Genomic DNA, 22,667 nt, shown 5'->3' with positions numbered 1-22,667 from the left:
ACGTTGAAAAGCAAGTCAACTCTTCTGTTCCATCAGCAGTTTCTCTTCTCTCTGATCTCACCTGATCTCACCTGAAATCCTGACATTTTCTTCATAGTGGCTTCCAAATTGTGCAGGGCTGAGCAGGTGCCATAAGTGAGCGCCCATTGAGACTCCCTACATCCTCCTAACTGGGTCAGTGAAAAAATGAAACAATAAAAGCAGTGGAATTTCAACTTTGACCCATAAAACCAGCTCACACACACCCACCTCTTCTTATTGGGCCAAGGGAGGGAATTGCCATGGTCGTGGAATTAACACCTCTTTGCTGTACTTTCCTTTATACTGGCATCAGAAATCTGCAGAGGGAATCATGTGCATTACCAATAATGAGACTATCGGTCATTCTAAAAGACTCACAGTTGCTCCAATCTTTTACTGGAGTTTCGTAAAGTTTCTTTCCTTTGGCTTTCAAAGCATTGGGTGTCAACACCTTCAAACACTTTCGGATGTTTTACTTGATCAAACAGTCACATTCCTCTGGTTCTCACTCCTCCGAAGTCAGCTTCTGCGCAAGGGCAGACCCTAGAGGGCTTGAAAAACTGCAGCCAAAAGGGTTGACTAATAAGGAGATCATTTTTCTCAAATATACATGGGTTGACTCCAAAATTACAAGTTGTGAAGTAGTATTTGAAATATGCTTATGTTTTAGTACAGGAAATATTAGCAGGGTATAAAGACAGTGTCAAGTACTGTCCACAGAGTTCCAAGAAATGGAACTCTATTGTGGTCAGTAGCATCTAATATCACCCTCAATGACTTCCACCTCCTAGTATTCATGACCTTGTGTAATCTTCTCTTCTTGAATACTGTTTCAGTTTGCTAAAGCTGCAAAAAAGCAAAATGCTAGAACTGGATTGACTTTTAAAATGGAATTTTATTAATTCACAAATTTACAGTTCTAGGGCCATGAAAATGTCCAAATTAAGGCCTCAGACGTAGATACCTTCCCTGAGGAAAAGGCCGATGGCATCAGGGACACTTCTGTCAGCTAGGAATGCACATGGCTGGTGTCTGCTGGTCCTTTGCTCCCAGTTTGCATTGCTTTCAGCTTCTGATTCCAGTGGCTTTCTCCATAAGCATCTGTGTGTTCTGAGGTAGCTTCTCCGGGGCAAACTCTGGGCTTTATCTCTTAGCTTAGCATCTCCAAATGTCTGGGTCTGTGTCACCTCTCAACTCTATCTCTCAGCTTCTTAAGGACTCCAGTAAACTAAGACCCACCTTGAATGGTGGGTTCACATCTCCATGGAAACAACGTAATCAAAAGATCCCACAAGATTGGATTAAAAGAACATGGCTTTTTTGAGATACATAATAGATTCAAACCAGCACAAGGACCTTGCATTTAAGCAGTGGAATATGGCAATGTTGTGGGAATATCACTTCTGTGATTAAGTTCCACAAGATTATGATTTCTGTCTTGCTAGTTGACTCTCTGCTGTGTTCTTGGCTTGCATGCTTTAATGAAGCAAGGTGCCATGTTGGAGAAGCCCACGTGGCAAAGAACTGAGGGCAGCCTCTGGCCAATAGCTGCTGAGGAAATGAGACCCTCAATCCAACAGGCAATTAGCAACTGAATGCTGCCAACAACTATGTGAGCTTGGAAGCAGATCTTCCCCAGAAGAGTCTCCTGAGACTCCAGCCTTCCTGAACACCTTGATTACAACCTTGGAGAGACTCTGAGACAGAGGACCCCCCTCCCAACCCCCCCCCCCCCCCCAGCTTGCCAAGCTGATCTACAGAAATTATGAGATACTTTGCTGTACAGCAATAGATAACTAATATAAATTCTATCTACTCTCCCAGCCTAAATACATTTCTGACCCTAACTCCATCAGCGGGAGAGCTGAACCTAAGATGAGGCTTAGGCAGTGCTGAATTACCAACAGAATAGCAAGCATGTGTTTGGAGCACAGGTAAAGTGGAGGCACATTTTTAAAAATAACAGCAAAAATCACTGGAGCAGTCATCATGGAAAAAATCAGAATTTTATTGGAATCCTTTACATGTATCTTGTAATTAAGTATTGTTTATATTTACAATTACAATTAGAGGCATCATAATCTTTTTAATATCTATGTCCCGTAAAGGTCTTAATCTGGCCTTGGGTTCAGGGATACTGGAAGCCAACACTGAAATGGACTTAGAGGTGCTAGAGGTTTCTTAGGGGGGAAAGTGTATGAAAGATAAAATGGAAAGAAAGCAGGAATGGACAGGGGAGGCCTTCAGATGATGATGCAGATCTGATACCTATGAAAGGAAAGTGTGAAGAAATAAGATAGGACAGGGGGAAACTCTAACTGTGATGCAGATCTGACAAAGTATCAGTCAACGCAACAGGGGGCCCCAGAGCAAGGACTGCACATTTGATGAGTCTTGCATTAGGCATAAATGGCCAGGCCCTGCTATGCAGCATGTGCTTAGTTATTGGCTGGGGCCACCTGAGAAGAGCATGGCTTCAGGTCAAAGGTTGAGGCATTGTCTTGGAGGTGCTAACAGTTGGCAAGTTCTTTTTTGTTGGCAGAACCAAGCAGTGCATCTCCATGGTTGCTACATAGAACTAAATATTTTTTTTCTCCTTTCTACAAGTCTGATCTGTTCTCCTGCTTACCCCTGCAATTTGACTTTCCTTTTTTTGGCTTTGTTTTGTTTTGTTATTATTGCTTGCTTGCTTTTAATGGCTTTCTGTTTCTCTAACTTAATCTAATCTAAAGCTTGTGGCACTGATATGTCATTTGGGATCCCCTGTATCACATAAACTTACAGCTTAGGTCTCCATAGTAAGCTGACTTCTTACATGTTCCACCTATAAATTTTTGGTCAAATACCAAGTACTGGTACCACCAACTGTAATGGAAAAAGAGGGCTGTAATACTTTGTACCTAGAGCTGACTTTTGGTGGCTACTAACAGAGTGATGGACAAATTGCAATCTCAGTGGTTTAATAGAATAAAATCATTTCATGTTCACACAAGTCTTATGTAGATGTTAGGTGGCTCCCCTGGATGGAATCGCCTCCAAGTGCCCCTTCAGAGACTCTGGCTGTCTCCATCTTGTACCTCTGACATTCTCCCCACAGGCCTCCAATGTCATTTTAACAGGATAGACAGTGTGAAGAAGACATACCTGCTCTCAACAGCCTCAGGCTGGAAGTGACACATCACTTCTGTTCATATTACATGGGTGAGAACTAATCACATGTTCCTATCTTACATGGAAGAAGGCTGGGAAATGTAGTTCAGCTGTGTGCCCAGGAAGATAAAAAGGTTTTCTTAAGTATCTAGCCAGTTTCTGACACAGTCCGCTCTTTTGGTCACTAAAATCAGTTTTCTGCTTATTCCCACACATAGAACACATTCACCCTCCCCCTGGTAGACAACTAAAGACCCCATTCTGTCAGTTGATGCTTCTAGCTCAAAGGCCAGAACGCCCAACTGATATGAAATTCTCTCCTTTAGTCCTACATGTGGTTCCTTGTGGTCCTGTAACCCATGAACTAAAAAGACAGGTTATCACTACTAACCCTACCCCCTCCAACATCTGGTAGTGGAACAAGGACAGGACCAGCCCATAAATATTCTCATTCATAAATTGATAGAATGGGAGACACAAGCAAAGCGTTAGGCTTTAGCAATTCTAAAATTCCACTGAGCCAACACTGTAAGGATTTGCTTCTTTGGGGGTGGGAGAAATTCCTTCATTGGGGCCTGCTTCTACTGTTCTTGAGGCTCTTCCTTTTTCATTGTTTCTGTGGCCCCTGGCTTTGCCACGTGGGAAGTTTCTTCCAAGTTCATTATTTTCCATGGTTTTCTCTGAATTGGATATTGGAGAAGGTCCGCCTTGGAGTTAGATAGCTTTCAGAACTTTATTTGCTCATGGAAGTTGGGAACTGTGCTGGTTTGAAGCTGTTCTGTACCCCAGAAAAGGCCATGTTCTTTTCTTGTGGGTGCAGACCTATTGTGGGTGGGGTCTTTTGATTAGGTTGTTTCAATTGAAATGTGACCCACCCAATTCAACGTGGGTCTTGATCCTTTACTGGAGTCCTTTATGAGGACAAAAGACAGGAAAAGTCCAGAGGGCTTAAAGAGAAACACCCAGAGAAGTTTGGAGAGAGCTGAGAGCTGAGAGAAAAAGCCCCTGGAGAGAACTGAGAGAGAAAAGCCCTGTAGGAGCTAAGAGAGGACCCACAGAGGCTCAGAGAGGAGGCCACTGGAATGAGGAGTTGAAAGAAATGAAACCTGGGAGCAAAGGACCAGCTGATGCGGGCCACATGCCTTGCTACCTGACAGAGGAACCCAGATGCCAGTGGCCTTTCTTCAGAGAAGGTATTGACCTGTTGATACCTTAAATGGGATATTTTCATGGCCTTACAACTGTAAATTTGTAAACAAATAACTCCCCATTGTAAAAGCCAAACTTGTATCTGGTATATTGCATTCTGACAGCTTTCATAAACTGAAACAGGAACTTAAGGCTTTTTGTAAATCTCAAAAGTAAAATGTTTTTATTTCAGACTCCTGGTACTTGGCAATATATTTTTCTCAAAAATTTGGTAGATTTCTGACATATTTGTTCCAAATAGGTATAGTTCTCAAGTGTCTCCTTCAACTCCATGTCATACTCACCCAGCTTAATGGCAGTGATCTTGAAGTTATCAGGCTTAAGTGAAGAAACCACTTCATAGGATTTTTGCTGCAAGACTGAGTCATTCTGTTTAACAGGGACATCCCATGATACCTGGTCTCTCTTTTTAAATCTAATCTTCTATGATTTTGAGTGCAAAATTAGTTGACTCTTCTACCCAGCAAGCCCTTGAAATTCTGTACTCTCATTATTCCCTTTCATTTCTTTTTGCAAAATGACCAATTCTTTCCCAAACTCATTTCTTTTTTGTAATACTTTGTCATCAGCAGTTAGTAAAAAGCAACTCATTATTAGTTCGCTCTTCTCCAGCCTCCTCACCTGGAGCTAGATGCTCAGCAGACATTTGCTCTGCCTTCCGTGTTTTCACAGATGACAACTTTTCCAGATATTATGTCACTGTGTAACATCGTTCTCTAGGTACCCAGGCTGTTAAGTTAGTATCCAAGCTAGTGGTACATATTTCAAGTTTTTATTAGAGCAATATCTCACTTTAAGATTCCAATTTCTATGATAGAGTAAATGGTACTGCTGTATCTCAGTGGCTTATTACAGTATAAACTTATTTTTCATTTGGGCAGAGTCAACGGCAGATGTTCCTAGTCAGGCAACACTTTGCCAAATAGTGACTCAGGGATCCAGGCTCTGCCGTCTTCGATATGTGGCCAGCAAGATGACCTTGAGAGCGGAAAAGAAGGGATGGGGATGGAATACTCTCTCTTAGCTGCTTTGGATTGTTAGGGACGCATCACTACTGCTCATGTTCTATTGCAGAGAAGAGACTAGGCACATTGGCCACCTAGATGTACACAGTTTAGCTGTTGGCCCAGAAATAGGAAATGGATTTGGGGAACATCTTGTAAGTCTCTGCTACATTATATTAGAACCGGATGAATGAAGGGGAGCCATGAAAGACATTTGCTGTACAAAATCAAGAGAGACATTATGTCTACTTTACTGATAAAGATGCTGAGGCTCAGAGAAGCTAAGAAAATTCACTGTAGCCACACAACCAATTAAGAACAAAACTAAGCTTCAGACATATAGTCTACATGATTTTATGTCCCAGCATTACATCCCATCACATCCCATTCTGTCTGTAGTTTACAGAGATCACACCTTATAGCACTATTTATATTTTTATCTAACGATAATAGAAGCTAAGATTTAAGTGATTTGGATTGATGTTTCCTGTATTTCTTGATTTATGGCACTTGTACACATTTTTGGAAGGATATAAATACATACAAATACAGAAAGGATTTATGTATGCTTGTCTGCTAATAATTTAGACTTCATTTGAAATTTGTGCTTGTGAAAGTTCACTTCATTATCTGAATTATTCACAGACAGAAAATAGCCTCTTCCTTTTCCCATGTATCTATTTTATTTTTCTGACAGAGTTAGAAACAAAATCTCATAGGAGATTCTGTCATTTTTTTGGGCTGAGCAGAAACACATACACGGGTTCTTACTCAGAGCCCTTCATTAGATTTGGGGATGAGTGTAATATAAACCTGGAAGATGTCTCTCCTTATATGCACCTTTCCCTCCCATATAAATAACCTTGGCACTCAAAAAAGGGAAATAAAATTCTGAAATTAAATTCCCCATTGTTGGTTCATTTTGTCAACTGTCTGTTGACTGGTTGGTTTAATAGAACAACTCTCTAGAAACATATGCTAAATTAACCAATCAGCTTTGCTAGTTTCCACATTTTTTCAGATGTCAAGGCACAAGATGTAACAATTTTTTTGTTCAAACTGTCAAGAACAGGATTCATTGTCACAGATCTTGAACTTTGAAGAAAAGATGACACATACCGTGTAGCCTGAGTGCTAGTGCTCTCCCCTGCTTTTTGGAGTATCTGCCAATGGTGCTCTTAAGTGATTCCCATTACCAGGACCTAATCAAGGTTGAAAAAAAATTAAGGATTGGTTAGTAACCCTTAACTTTTCCCTTCTTACCTTCCGACCTGCCTCCTTCACACTTCAGAGTTTACAATTGAACTGTATCTGTTTTTAGAAAGAACTAGATGAAAAAAGGAGAGGATACAATCATTCCTATTTTAATTCTGCTATTTTCTATTGTATACTTAGAAAACAAGGCCTAATTTTTTACTTGAATCTGGGCCTGCAGACCTTCTCAAAGAAGCAATGCTGAATATTTCTTTGCCTGTCCTTTCTGGAAATGTCCTTGGTTGATTGGTTCTTTGCTCTTACTCTTGCAAGCACAAAACACTCTTGATGCTTGTCCCCTGAGATGGCACATAAACTAGGGGAGCATAAGTCCCCATTTGTCTCAAACTACAAATCATACATTTAGCTGCTTAGCAAGAAACATACTTTCTCTGTTCCACAGAGGGCAGCAGCTCAGTGTGCTCAATGTTCTGAGTGACACAAAGCTGAGAGATTCCGTATAAAAATTATGTAAATGTAGCAGGAGAACAGGCTGTAGACTAAACTGGAATTAAGACATGTCTGGGCATGCTTGGTATACTTGTAAGGGATCTCCTCAAAAGACTGCTTTTCTTGGGCACTGAGGAGACTTCTGAGAAAGAATTCATCCTAAGGGAGGAAGTGTTTGACCCAATAACAAAGCCTTAGTTGTTGGGGTGGTTGGATGATTCTGAATACAGCATCAAAAATTTCACTCTCATTTGACCTGAAGTCAAGGCCCCACTGGATCTATGCTTGAATCTTGTGGAGATTAATGGGTCTGTACATAAATCCCAAAAGACCCATTTCCCTAAATCTCTAAAATATAGGTTTCTTTGGAGCTCCCTAAGACACTGTGATGCTGACACTATCATATAGTAACTATGATAGGTAGTATTTTAAAGATACCTTCCCCCCTGCTTTTCCCTACCCGGTCCCCCAAATTCCTGTCCCTTGATTATTTATTCAAACATGAATCTAGGTATGTAGTGAAGGGATTTTGCAGATGTAATTAAGATCCCAGATAAGCTGATCTTAGGAAATGGAGATTATCCTGGTGGACCTACCCCAAACATATGAGCCTTTTAAAGAAGAGAGTTTTTTTCTAGTTAGAAGCAGAAGTCAGAGATTCAAAGCAGAAGTGGGATTTAATGCACCACTGCTGGCTTGAAGATGGAGGGGACTATGTGCCAAGGAATGTAGGGTGACTTTAATGAGCTCAGAGTAGCCCGTGGCTAACCACCAGCAAAGAAACATGGACCTCAGCCCATACTCAGCCAACTACCTAAAGGAGTTTGGAAGCAGATTCTTTCCTAGAGTCTGCAGATAAAAGCCCAGCCCAAATGACAGCTTCATTTCAACTTTGTGAGACCCAAAGCAGAGAACCCAGTTGAGCCATGTAAGACTTCTGACCTACAGAAATGTGAGATAATTAATTTGTTTTGCTTTTAGTAATTTTACTTTAAATTACACATTTGTAGTAACTGCCATGCAGCAATAGCAAACTAATGCAGTAAGAGAAACTGAGGAGACCTTGAGTCTGGCCTCCGCTGTGGTTCGAGGCCTCCGCATTCCATAGACCTGATGGGACACAGCGCATGCCCAGTGGTAGATGCTGGAGCATAATAAGAGCAGGCTTGTTGGTGAGTACTTGTGAAACAATCCTTACAAACCCCAGAAATTCTCCTCAGTTGGGGAAAAGACCCATGAAATTTGGATTGTTATATCTAGTGTGAGCCACTAGAACCCACAGCTGATGACACCTGGGGAAACTGATTCTGCACATTTCCATAAGTCCAACTTAGATGGCCTCCTAGTATACAGTTCATTCACCAAATGATGCACAACTTTGTTCTGGTTTATTCCTAAATTCTCTCTTTTTGTTCTTAAGCCTTACCTCTTCTGGAAGATGCTAAGAGAAAGATTTAGTAAGCATCACCTTGAATGATTAAGACAGTAGAAATGAATCTTTTTTTCTTTATTTTTAAAACTTTGCTTATGAGATAAAATTTCAAATATTCTTGAAAGATATGTTATCCTTTTCATTATACTCAGGTGACTCTATCACAATATTCCTATTAAAATATAGTCAGAAGCATTTTTTGAGGGATTATTAACAAAGGAAACTTGGTCAAATGATGGAAGAGTAGGGACTTTTTCATCTTCAAATTCAGGATGCAGAACAGTAAAATCATTCTATAATTTTCTAAGAATATGGTAGGGAGAGAATTCCCCATGATTGTCTCATTTTTCTGCATGTCTTCTGATCAGGCACACTGATACTTTTTGTTCTGTAATATCTTGTCAACTATGTTTGTAGAGCAAACACTTTTATGACAGATATAGTACCTCCCTCTGGGGCAGAATGCAGATTTCTTTGCTATTCAGGATAATAAAGATATTGTCTCCTCCAGAGTTTCTTAAGCTCAGCTGTGATGCAAACCAGTGTGTGTGCAGAGTAGCCAACTTGTCCCAGTTTGCTGGAGACTTTATCACATCCCAGGAAACTCCTCCATGTTAGGGAGTTTGTCACCCTAGTGCTTACATCCACTTGTGCCATTATGCATCACCCCCTGGAGAATGATATAAATGTGAAACTCATGGTATCTGCCATGCCATGAGTAAGAAAGTCCTTTGGCTGTGACTTAGGAATCTTGGATCTTTGGCTACGATATTTAAAGCTGTGGCTGACTAGTTATGTTGCAAGTCGGTAAAACCTTAGACCTTCACAATTCTTGAAAAATATAAATCTAGTAATTGCTGGAATTGTAACTGGAAAAAAAAAGTCTATGTTGGATTAGAAAAATGGAGTAAGCATATTACTTTTTGAAGTTTTCCAAAAGCTTTTTTTTAAAACTGAATAATTTAAAAGTGAATAAACTTGTAAAAGTTGCTTTGTAAGAAACTCCTAAAAGATGAACCTCTTTAAAAGAGAGAGAGATCTTATTATGTGGAAGGGGATTTTAATGTTAATAAGTTTAGTAAGTTTTTTTTTTTCTATCCACTATGGTGATGTTCATAAAAAATAACTTTGTAATTCATATTCATTTTAAACATTTAATATGGAGAATTTTGAACATATACAAAAATAAACAATAATATGCTAAACTTCTATGTTATTTTACACCCCCCCCCGCAAATAACTTTCAATCCATGATAAATCCTGGATTCTCAAAATTCCTCTCAGATTATTTTGAAAGAAACCCCAGATATTATGTAATTTCATCTGTAAATATTTCAGACATATCTTTAAAAGATAAGAACTCTTTAACAGTACCATAACATAAATAATAATAATGATCATAATAATACCTTAACTTCATCAAATATCTAGTATCATAGTTCAAATCTCCATTTTCTTTCATATTTATACTTTTTTTTTTTTTAATAGATTGTTTATTTCAATCAGGTTTCAAGTAAGGTCCACACAGTGTATTGGCTGATATTTTTGAAGTCTTTTTAAAAATACGGGTCCCTTCCATTTCTCTCTTTTTTCTTTTCAATTTATTTATAGCAGGAACCAGGCCATTTGTTCTTAAGACATTCCCCTTGTCTGGATTTGGCTGATCCCAACCCCTTATTGTTGTTTAATATGAACATGGTCCTCTGTCTTCTTTGTTACTTGGAAATTGTTGGTGGTTGGATATAGAGGACTGATCAGATTTAGTTTACTTTTTTAGTTGGGGGTAAATTTATTTTATTAAATTCCACAGCTTCTTCCATTAGCAGGCACATAATGGTTGAAGATTTTTCTTTTTATATTGTTGCCAGCCACTTGATGAGCAATGTCTAGATCCATTTGTTCACTAGCAGTGATATTCTAATTCATTGAGCCTTCAGTTTTTATTTGAATATTTCTGCTTTTCATTGTGATTTTTCTTCTCTGGCCCATCGCTGATTGTATTGCTTAATTTCCTAACATTTAGTAATGTTTCTAATAAACTTTATGTATTCCACTCTGGTGAGAGAGTATACTCGTATGATTTAAATTCTTTGAACTTTGTTAAAATTTTCTTTGGTCTATTTTGGTAAATGTTCTAGATGCATTAAAAAAAATGTGCCCTTTGTAATTGTTGACTGCAGTATTGTCCATATATCGTATATATTGTCAATATTCAATTGTTCAAGTTTCCTACATTCTCATTAATTATTTGTCTGTTCTGTCAGTTATTGTAATATCTCCAAGTATGATTGTAGATTTGTCTATTTTACCTTCATATATTAGGTGATTCAATTTTAGAGATATATCTTCTTATTAAATTAAATCTTTTATTATTTTGAAATATCCCTCTTTCTAGTAATACTTCTTATCTAAAAGTCTACTTTGCTTGATATTAATAAAGCTATTCTATTTGTTTAGTTTTGGCATGATATATTTTTTCTGTTCTTTTTACTTTTTAACTTTTCTATGTTATTATATATAATGTATATCTCTCATAAAGAGCATTAAGCTGGATCATGTATTTTTTTTTTTTTTTTTTTTTTTTTAAATCATCATTTTATTGAGATATATTCACATACCACGCAGTCATACAAAACAAATTGTACTTTCGATTGTTTACAGTACCATTACATAGTTGTACATTCATCACCTAAATCAATCCCTGACACCTTCATTAGCACACACACAAAAATAACAAGAATAATAATTAGAGTGAAAAAGAGCAATTGAAGTAAAAAAGAACACTGGGTACCTTTGTCTGTCTGTTTCCCTCCCCTACTTTTCTACACATCCATCCATAAACTAGACAAAGTGGTGTTTGGTCCTTATGGCTTTCCCAATCCCATTGTCACCCCTCATAAGCTACATTTTTATACAACTGTCTTCAAGATTCATGGGTTCTGGGTTGTAGTTTGATAGTTTCAGGTATCCACCACCAGCTACCCCAATTCTTTAGAACCTAAAAAGGGTTGTCTAAAGTGTGCATAAGAGTGCCCACCAGAGTGACCTCTCGGCTCCTTTTGGAATCTCTCTGCCACTGAAGCTTATTTCATTTCCTTTCACATCCCCCTTTTGGTCAAGAAGATGTTCTCCGTCCCACGGTGCCAGGTCTACATTCCTCCCTGGGAGTCATATTCCACGTTGCCAGGGAGATTCACTTCCCTGGGTGTCTGAAGCTGGATCATGTATTTTTTAAGTCCAGTCTGACAATCTTTATTTTTTAATTGGAGTCTTTAGTCATTTACATTTCGCTTAGGTACTTATACAGTGAAGTTTAAGTCTACCAACTTACTTTTTGTTTTCCATTTGTCCCATTGATCTTCATTTTTCCTCTCTTCACTTATTTTTTATTAATTAGGTACTGTTTATTATTCCATTTTCCCTCTGCAGGTTTTAGTTATACATCTTAAATTATTCTTTTAGTGTTTTCCATATAGATTACAAATGTATCCATATCTTATTGCAGTCTACTTTAAATTAGTAACTTTACTACCTACTCAGTAATGCCAAAACCTTTCTGTATGTTTTAACTCCTTTTACCTACCTCCCACCATTTGTGCTATGGTTGTCATATATTTGAACACTATGAGACATTAATATGACTTGAGGGAAACTTAAATGCAGATTTTTGGCTCCTCCTTTGTTATTCCTTCCTCTAAGGTATTTTGATGCTCAAACCCAAGCAAATTTGGCAGCCCTGAACTCAGAGCTGTCTTGTCAGCCCAGTAAGACTGTTACTTTCTGCTTGAGGTTTATTTCCCTACATCACAACTTGAAAAAATGCCCTCAAAGAAAAATCATAGCCAATGTAAAGCTTACCATATGTACTTCCCTTCTCTTAGAGACAGAGTCCTGACTGATTTCTTGCTCATGGCTGCAAACACTTGATTTATCTATGTCATCCAGCTTTTACAGTTGTTTTTGGCAGAAGGGTTAGTTCAATATGAGCCAGTTTATCATGACTGAGACTGGAAATCCCTTAGAATACTTTTAGAACAGAAATTTCCCCTCATTTACTATTTGGTACAACAATGATACAGCTTATATAAATGCATGACTATTTCCCTTTAATTACCATTTTCAAAATAATGAGATGATTCCTTGGCATCTTGCACTGATGACCAAATATTGTTATTTTTAATACAAATATAAATGTATGAATTTAGACATATTTTTTGTACTTCTATCAATTGTAGGACTTATTCTTATAGATACCAAAATTTTCCAACTTTGGCCATTGCAAGTCTCTTTAAGTTTGGGTCTTTTGATACCTTCCTTGTATGTATGACAAAATTCCAGGTTTGTCCTGTGTATTTTTCTTCCAGACCTGGAATCAGCCATTTATCCAACGCACTCAAGGCAGAGTGTAAAAGAAGAAACCATCACCATTTGAGGAGGATAAAAGATAAGCTGTGTTCTCAGGGCACTGCTAGGTTTCACTTAAAGCAAGAAAATGGGAGGCTATCCAGAGGAGAAGTTGAAGATATAGGTGATTTTGCATATGACAGATCTGAGCTCTAGAAGGCAGAGTGAAAGATTCTTTGGGGGTAGGAAATGAGTGAGAGAGTGGGCAAAAGAATGAGTAAAAAGACAGAAGGAGGTGGGAATGGAAACGTGATGCATACTGACATTTACTTACTTGTCAAATAAAAAACAAATCTGGACTTGGTAAGCAGAGACTTCACTCTAAAGGATTATTGTAAGGGGGAAGGGGACTATTGTTAGGCTTTTCAGTCGAGAAGAGAAGAGATGAAAACTCGATCAAAAGGTGTTTTATTGTCCACCCAAGCACAGGCAGGCTGAAGCCTAAGAAAATGGCGACAGCCCCGAGCCAAGGGAATAGTAGGGTTTATAAAGGATGGTTGGCGGGAAGTTCTTCGTCCAGGGAAGGGGAGGCTGGCTTGTCTAGGTATGGCAGTTTCTCAGTGGCTACTTTTGGGAAAGCGGGTAGCTAGCAAGTTTCCATTTGGCTGTTTGAAAGCGGGGGCTTGTGAGCGGGAAAGTTAAAATTTTAACTTTTCAGGATTCCTAAGGGTGGGGCGGTGGCTTATTGCAGATCTGCAGAGTTCCTAGGGTGGGTTGAGGGGCCAGGGTCTAAACCTCACAGCTATTGCAATAGCGAGAGGCAACTGTTGCAGTAGAGAGAATGCTGCAACCGTAAGGTCTGCAAGCGTCTCCAGGGATAAGCTAAAAGCTTCTTTTATAGAGAGGAGTGACGAAGCAGGTATGGGGAAGTGGGATGAAAGGGTGATCAGATAATAGATCAGAAAATGCTTTATCCTGAAACGGCCTATTTCCCTTTTAAGGGGAGGCACCCTTAAAGTTCAGGGGTCTGGAGGAAGGAGAGAAGCTTGACCAGTGCTTGGTTAGCAAGCATTTTGTTCTTTTAGAGGAATAGGGACAAGTTGTTTAACTAATCATTTATGAGACAAAGAATGAGAATGTGGAGGGTCTGTGCTTGGCTCTTTAACAGGTAAACAAGGGGGCATCCATCATGATTATAAATTGATATTTTGTCATAAATATTTTCAGTATATTAGAAAACACCATCAAACAATTTTTATGTCACTAGTATTTGCATAGACTCAAGTACAGGATTTGACTATTTGAGGATATTTGTTAACCATGCCTTTATTTTGATCAAAGATTTATCTGAAAAATATTTGTATATAAAGCTCAGAAAATGTTGAGTTCCTCTTTTGATTTATCCCAGTAAAGTACTACCTTACGATTACTTTGAGTAGTGGGAACAATCATGAGACATAAAACACACATAGTAGAGAAAGAATGAGAATGGACTCTAATTAATTTGTACATTTTATTTAGTAATAACTCTCTGCCAGTCACTATTATATTATTATTTTTATAATACCAGTACACTTAAAGATGGCTATTTCTTGGACATTTATGATTTATAGAGTCTTGGGATGTAAACTGATGGTAGATAGTTTCTATTCAAGAATTGGTGGATCTTTAGGGAAGTCCTTGGGGTGAAGGATAAAGTCATTTGCAACTTTCATCTTCCTGGACAAAAGTCTCCAGGAATAGCAAAGTTTTGCTAATGAAGACAGTTCACTAGTAAAGTCTTGTTTGTGTAGACTATAGACTGCAAACTGGGGGCGGGGGAGTGGGGGACAAAAGTCTGTTTTGGTTCTCACTGTAATAAATGAGACAAAATCCCTGACTTAAAAATGATATCATTAAGTCTAGCGGGAGAGACAGGTAAGTTAAAAAAAGATTTAAGATAAAATTAAAGTGCTTCAGGAAAATATGCTAGGGCAGCAGAGGCACCATAGTCTTCCTGGAGGAAATGATTCTTGAGCTGTCCTGTTGGAGTTCACCCACAGTGGAAAGGCCCGTCCCAAGCGTGTGCAGTACGCAAGCGTTCATAAGGAGAGTGGATAGGCAGTCATGGGTAAGGTTGTAATGCTGTTATGCAGCTATATCTAATAGTTCTTTGTGCCATAAGGAGTTTGCACTTTATCCCACAGTAGAAAGGAGAAAAAAATTGGGTGAAGTAGGTAGAGGCATGAGATATTTAATTAGTAGAATCTAACCAGAAAATATTTACTAATTAAATGTAGGAGAATAGGGAGAGGGGCAAACTAAAAATGCTTCCCAGGTTTTTTATTTTAACAACTGAATGAATGATAAGTAGAGTGGGCATGGGGTGGAGATGAGCTGGTGCTGGAGGAATGTGGATTTGATGCATTTGCTATTTATGCATCTCTATTAATATCTGTGGTTGTGTATGAGTGTATTGCTCATAGTTGTTTTTTTTTTGTTTTTGTTTTGTTTTTTGTTGTTTGTTTTCAATGTTTGTTTTTCTAACCATCACCTTTTATTTGACGTTAGTTCTCAATTTGTATATGAAAGGATTCCGCAACAATCATGTTTCTCGGTGAGGGGCCAGGGCAATGGCAGCCCCAGTCAGGAATGCAGAGTGCGGCCTTCACACTGGCTACCGTTGTTTGAGTTTCTTGTAAGAAAGGCAGTAACTGCAAACCAGCACCATAGAAACCCTAGCGAAGCTACCGTTCTTCACATTGACATACTTGTTTTAATACGGAGAGTAACCTCTTTCAAACACTCCAGCAATGCCTTCAGGGGTGAAATTCCGCTTCGGTGTCCAGTTCGGTTGTCCCCTAATTTGACTTCCATCAGTTTCTTCTCCTTCACTGATAGGACTGACGCCATCTTAGAGTCCTGGGTGGCCACTGAGACTTCTCATAGTATTTTTTAACTGGAAAAGACCTTAGATATGTCTTACGCTATCCTCTATTTTCACAGATAAGAAAATGTTTTTGCATGTTTTTATTAGGAAACATTTGTCTTGTCTAGCTGACCTTTCAGCAGTTTACTTGTTCTGCAAGCTTTCATGTTTTCTTGAATAATGTTACTTACCCAGTGGATATTTTTTATAATGAAAAGTCACACAAAGGGGCTTTTTCTCATAGAGATAACATTAGTCACTTCAGAAAAGCTTCATTGTTACAAAAATAGGCCAGACAGGAAGTTAGCAGGATATATCTTGCTGGTTGCAGCTATGAATGCAGTTCGGTCCTTGTCAACTAAGTTAGACTTTAAGCGAGTTCACAGAAAATCCCTAAGGAAGACACAGGCAACACAGAGGCAGATAGAACAGGATAATGTCAGAATGGGAAAAGAATGCATGGTTTAGGAGACTGCTCTCACATATTTTCAGCTTGCACTGGGGTCTGCCAGATTAACTGAGTTTCCAATCACCTTGCTATTTATTTTATATATAATTTAAAAACTGAAATGTGTACACCTCTGTAACTACAATTGTTGAGAGGGATATGGATTTAGCATTTTAATTTGTAGAAGGTAGAACATGGTTGGGAAGAAACCATCACAGCATCTCAATACAGAACCATGTACTCTGAATTCCCATAACATTTTATCTATACCTCTTTTGTCTTATTATTTTCTTCTTGAAATTATTTTTTACATTCCCTATTAGACTGTAAGGTCTAAGATAGTCTATATTATATTTATTTTTGTATTTTCCCTAGACCCTAGACTCATGGTACTTAGCAAATAGTAGGCACTTAGTATTTCTTGACTCCATTATTTAACAATTAATGTTAAAAGAGTACTTGGGGGTGATTGTTGTAAGAATTCTTTAATCTCTAGAATTGCTTTTATAAGCTGACATATGGATCTCTCTTTTTAGAAAATGAAAACAAAAACAAAACAAAACTAGTGAAGAAAACAATATCGCTAATTTTGATTTTACCATTCCAATGATTAACAACTTTGATAATAAGAACAGCCATGCTTTTGAAAGCTGATTCTGTGCCAGGCAATGTAATCACTTTAAGTAAATTACCGTGGATCTTCAAAACTACCCTGCAAGAGGGTATATCCATTTAATTAACAAGCATATTGAAGCTGAGGCTATCTTAAATTTGCTGAGTACCTGAACTGAGATTTAAATATTGATCTGACTCCAGTGCTCTACACCTTAGGCGATTCCTCTGCACTCTCTATTGGGAAGTACTTTTGGTTAACTGTGCTAAATTTCTTGGGTAATGGTTATGATGTTTTTCTTCTTTGTCCACAGTGGACATAAACAAGCTCAAGAGACATAGGTATCTGCAGTGACAGGCAGATTCTCCTCAGTGGAGATGTGATGACCATATTGTTAACAACAGAAGGTAACCTCAGTCAAATGTTTAAGTGAAATCCCAGTATTTAAATAATCCTGGCCACTGTTTTCTATAATATTATTATGCCTGGAATCCAGTGATGAAAGTGAATTTTGGGAGTATTCGTAACTGTGCTTCCTGATGACAGTTTAAAGATCTGCATATTCTGAGGACCAGGAGGTCATGGGATTGACTTCCTCTGTGCTTCCTCATCAACCTAATTTCCCCTGCCTTCTCTGTTTCCAGTCATCCCTGGGGTAGAATAATTGTAATGTCTCCGAGTTCAATGGAAGATAAAACCACACAGGTACAAACCGTATAAACCACAGATTTGTCAGTATTATTTTACAGTATCAGCAGACTTTTGTCCTCATGATTTTTTTTTTTTTTTAATAAAATATAGTAAGGCTAAGTCAATGAACTTACTGTCATTGAACAAACTGTCGTTGTGCAGTGGATGTTCATTATCTCTTACAAGGACACTGGAGAACATTGCCTCTCTTCCTTCCATTTCCTTAACTGATAGAGTTAGGTAAGTAAGGGATGTTCCAGCTCTTTCTTGACTGTCTTCTCCTTGCTCCGTTATTCTGTCACTCTTAGTGAGGGAAATTCTCTACCTCTCCACTTCAGCTCTTCTTTTAGTACCTCCCAGGTACGATAATTAATGGATGGAAATCACCCATGATTTTTGTACTTGATTTATATTTTTCATATCTATTATCTTATTTTAACCTAAAAATAATAATATAAGGAGAGTAGACATAGTATTTTCAGTTCCATTTTACAGATAAGGAGACAGGTCCTTTTCCTTTTCAATGCAGAAAAATAGCATTTGTAGTTCTGCTATCATCATACATCAACATCAAGACTATATTGTTGTTGCAGAAGACTAGGGAATATGCAAGCTGAGCAAGTACTCTTATCAATGAGTATACCATTGATTTAAGAGCATGACCTTTGGACTCAGACAGCAGGAGTACAAGTCCTGCCCATGACACTTAGCAGCTGTTTGTCCTTGGACAAGTTACTTACTTAAACTTCAATTTCCCATCCTAAAAAGACATAGATTACTTGTAACTGCATCAATAAAATAATATTAAGAATTATTTGATCTCCAGCTTCTCAACACTGTACTTACACTCATCTGTTCAAGCTAGTTGCCTTGTTCCAAGATTCATTCATTCCTTCAACAAATGTTTGAGTGTCCATTGTGTGCTAGGCATTGTGCAGTGTACTAGACACACACAGCCCCTGCCCTCATTCGTGTGTACATAGCAGAATGTCTAAATTCTTTCACATATCTGCGACTACACAGCAGAATAACTAAGAACATTCAAATGTCAAAAGGTTAAGATTCTGATGAGGAACCAAACAGGAGACTGAGACTGAGCTGCCAGTAAGGCAAGGGGAAAACCAGGCAATTGTACTGTTATGGGTTGACTTGTGTCCCCAAAAAGATATGTAGAAGACATAATGCCAGTACCTCAAAATATAACCCCATTTGGAAATAGGGGCATTGCAGATATAAGTGGTTAAGATGAGGTCACACTGGAGCAGGGTGGGGCCTTAATCCAGTATGGCTGCTGTCCTTGTAAGAAGAGAAGAGACAGACTCAGGGGGGAAAGCCATGTGAAAACAGAGGCGGAGACTTGCAATGCATCTGCCAGCCTAGGAATGCCAAGACTGTTGACAAACTTGAGACACTAGAAGAGGCAAGGAAGGCTTCTCTCTTGTGGGTTTCCGAGGGAGCGTGGCCCTACCAGCACCTTGATTTCAGACTTCAAGCATCCAGAACTGTGAGACAATAAACTTCTGTTGCTTAAGCCAGCTAGTCTGCAGTACTTTGTGATAGCAGGAAACCAATATATGTGCTGTCTTGGAAACCAAACCAAGAAAGTGTTTAAAATGGTGGTAGTGATCGACTGCATTAAATGCTTCTGAGAGAATAACTGAAAATGAAATTTTGATGTTGGCAGGGTGGAGGTCATGAGTGTCCATGATAAGGGCAGTTTTCAGTAAAAATGACATTTAGTTAAGGGTGGGAGAACAGAAAACAACTGCTTTGGTACATGCACATTTCAGGAATGAATTTCCAGTTTCCCTAGCTCACGGTAGCTAGAATTCTCCCTTTCACAGAAAGAGTATTAATTTTTTGGTAATATGGCTGAGTTACTCAAGTGGAACATCTGTAGTACTGCTAATGAAATACTCATTCACTTTCAAGTATTTATCATGGTATCAGAATGCTTGGGAATTTGCCTAGAAAAATGCTTGAATTGTTCTCCCATTGCGGGCTTTCCAGTCCTGCCACCTTTCCCTTGGGACCCACAACTCCATCCTGTGCCCAGGACCAGGTGTGGCAGCCTGGTGGGATAAAATACAATCCCCTAGTAGATATGGGGACTTCTGGCCCAATCCTTCCCCTACTGTTCTGAGCATATGTAAATGTTTCCTGGAGTCAGTTTGATTCCAAAGGGCTTGTTTTATGACATCCAGCTCACATACACACACACACACACACATACATCTGTCCTAGGTGGGGATGGAGCAGGGTTCCTCCATTATGGTGCACAAACACAAGAGAGGGGCGCTGGTTATAGACTATCTCCCTGAGCCAGCCACAGGATTGAGATCTGCTACCTAAGGGGAACCAACGCCAACTAGTGAAGCTGACCTTACTCTGTGTCTTCTCTATGTGAGTAAAATGTCTTTCCATTAAGGCCTGTATGAGTCCCGCATTTGCTGGTAACTCCAACACCTGTATTGGAGAGGTTTGGCAATTCTTTGGGTGCCTCTCCTCCTGACCAATACTTACCATTGAATGCAGCCTAATATCTAGGACAAACATTCATCATCGTTTCTTATTTTCCTGATATCTAGCATTTCACAAAATTTCATAAAAAGATAACTCTTGGAGGTCTGATAATTTTTCAATATTTTGAGAGATTACAGCCATTTTAAGGAAATCATGCCACCACCATTTCCAGGCTCCTTTAGCACATGACACTTACTTTTCCATGCAGAACAAAATATGAGAATCTCAAATGCTAACATCAGTTTAACTTATTTCTGGTAAAGTAGCCAGGAGAGAAGCAAATCTGAGTTAGTCTCTCATCAATTTTTATTTTGGTCTCAAATATTAAAGTGTATGATGAGTCCTGGTATTTGATTTCTTATTTGGGGATAAGAGTGAAAGATCTGAGAGATGGCATGAGCTTGCTTTTTGGCTTTACTGTCAGTGCTGGAGTATCTAATTTTGGAAGAGAATCTCCCTCATGTTTTTTTAAATTCAGTTTTATTGAGATATATTCACACACCATACAATCATCCATGGTGTACAGTCAGCTGTTCACAGTACCATCATATAGTTATGCATCATCACCCCAATCTATTTTTGAACATTTCCTTATACCAGAAAGAATTCTCTCATTTTTGACACAAGGGAATACACACTCTTTCTGTTAGGTTTAGGTCCTGGGCCCTTACCCCACCCCGCCCTTAGGAATTTTGCCATAGAGCCACTGCCCCTCACCCCATCCTAGGAACCCTGCAGATCTGCAATAAGCCACTGCCCCATCCTTGGGAATCCTGAAAGTTAAAATTTTAAACTTTCCCGCTCTCAAGCCCCCGCTTTCAAACTGGCCAATGGAAACTTGCCAGCTACCCACTTTTCCTGAAGTAGCCAGTGGGAAACTGCCATACCTAGACATGCCAGCCTTCCCTCCCCTGGACAAAGAACTTCCCACCAACCATCCTTTATAAACCTACTGTTCCCTTGGCCCGGGGCTGTCGCCATTTTCTTAGCCTTCAGCCTGCCTGTCCACGGCCGGACAATAAAACTTTGGATCGAGTTTTCATCTCTTCTTTTCTCAACTGAAAAGCCTAACACTTTCTAGATGGTCATAAATGACATTTCAACCTGTATTGGTTTATCAAATTGCTAGAGCAAAAGAAAATCCATTCAAAAAGATTTTAACACTTTAAAAAAATTTTTAATTTTGCTTCCATTAAAAAAAATTACCATGAAAAGAATATATAATAAATTCTGTGATTGTGACAAGTAGAATAAATACCTGACATTTGACTGTAGTGTTTAGTCCTTTTAATTATAAGCACACATAAATATCTTAATTTTGTAAGAGAATGAAGCAAGGATTTTATTTTCAATAAAAGCCTTGCCTTAAATTTTCTTTACTAGCATATAGAGACGTATCTAAAGACATTGACTCTACTGGTGACAAACAACAGATCCTTTTCAACATTTGAGAAGAAAAAATGCTATTTGCTTAACATTTTGATTTATAAGGAAGGAAATTTTTAAATGAATACTTTCAAGATTTTTTTCGCTTGTGGAGAGATCCTTACATGAAAACAATTTCCTACAGGTAGTGGCTGTCTTTACCTCCATTCCTAACCAAGTGTGATTATAGGCAAGCTTTTCACCCAGGGATGAGTAACCTGCCTCAGGTAGATGGACTGGGAACAATTTAGGCTATTGCTTCATTATGTGAGACAGAATATGTTCAGTTACTAGACCCAGAATAACATGTACTCAGAACCTTTATTTATAAAATATGTAAGTGCTTGCCTATCATTGAATATTTATCACAAGTCCATAGGGTGAATGCTACGAAGCCATTTCCTTTGAGTGAAAGCTATTCACCAAATAGATAAATCTTAGCTATCATGCTTAAAGGTAACTGAGTATATAGGAAAAGAATGGGACCTGCAGCTCACATATCATACTGTTTCTTTGTGCTGATGACCTTGGGGAATAATATTTTTTAAAATGTTGGTAGTATCCACAGAAGATAAGAATAGCAGATCATTTGCTTCTCACTGCTCACATTTGCTAAGACTTTTATGAAGACTTGTCCCTGGGCACATGAATCAATTTAATAATGATTGCTGCCAGTTGGTGGCTAGACATCAGACTGCCAGCCTACTCAACAGTGTTGCCATCTGCTATTTGGATTCACAGTGTGTTGCTGCTACGCACTGCCTCATTAGGAACGGGACCCTTGTGAGCCATAGACAGTAGCTTATTCAAGTGAGCTGAAGCAAACTCCTCCCAAGCCAAATTTGTAGAAGCTGCATGCATCTCATCTTATTTGGAAATTGCTCTGTGTTGATCATGCAGCCTGGTAGCTCATTGTCTCTGTTTATTTAGGTGTAAGTCTTTCAAGGTAGCTCCTTGTTTCAAAGTAGTTTCAAAATGCAAATATGATAATTTCAAAGATTTGTAAAATTATTCACACACACCCCTCCCCCCCTTTTTGGTAATACAGTTACATCTTGAACTGGTACTAGACAGTAGCTTGCCAGAAATAGCTATTTTAATAAGTAAATGTATTATAATCCACTGGAGTTTTTTTCGATAGATTTTTAAGTTCTGAGGATTTTAGGGTTTTGTGGAATTTTTACTGCAGTTTTTTT

General features: G+C 38.6%; 1 protein-coding gene and 1 pseudogene across 1 annotated transcript in view; both read left to right on the top strand.

The window, feature by feature from the left end:
- The window catches only part of LOC119532828, a 168,320-nt pseudogene extending 155,378 nt beyond the window's left edge, over positions 1 to 12,942 (top strand).
- Positions 1 to 22,667, top strand: part of LOC119515629 (basic proline-rich protein-like) — a 575,210-nt gene that overhangs the window by 271,375 nt on the left and 281,168 nt on the right. The window lies entirely within an intron of this gene.

Source organism: Choloepus didactylus, chromosome 1 (assembly GCF_015220235.1).
Source record: "Choloepus didactylus isolate mChoDid1 chromosome 1, mChoDid1.pri, whole genome shotgun sequence".
NCBI lineage: Eukaryota > Metazoa > Chordata > Mammalia > Pilosa > Megalonychidae > Choloepus > Choloepus didactylus.
The sequence above is the reverse complement of the archived record's forward strand: the minus strand, read 5'-3'. Positions and strand labels throughout refer to the sequence as shown.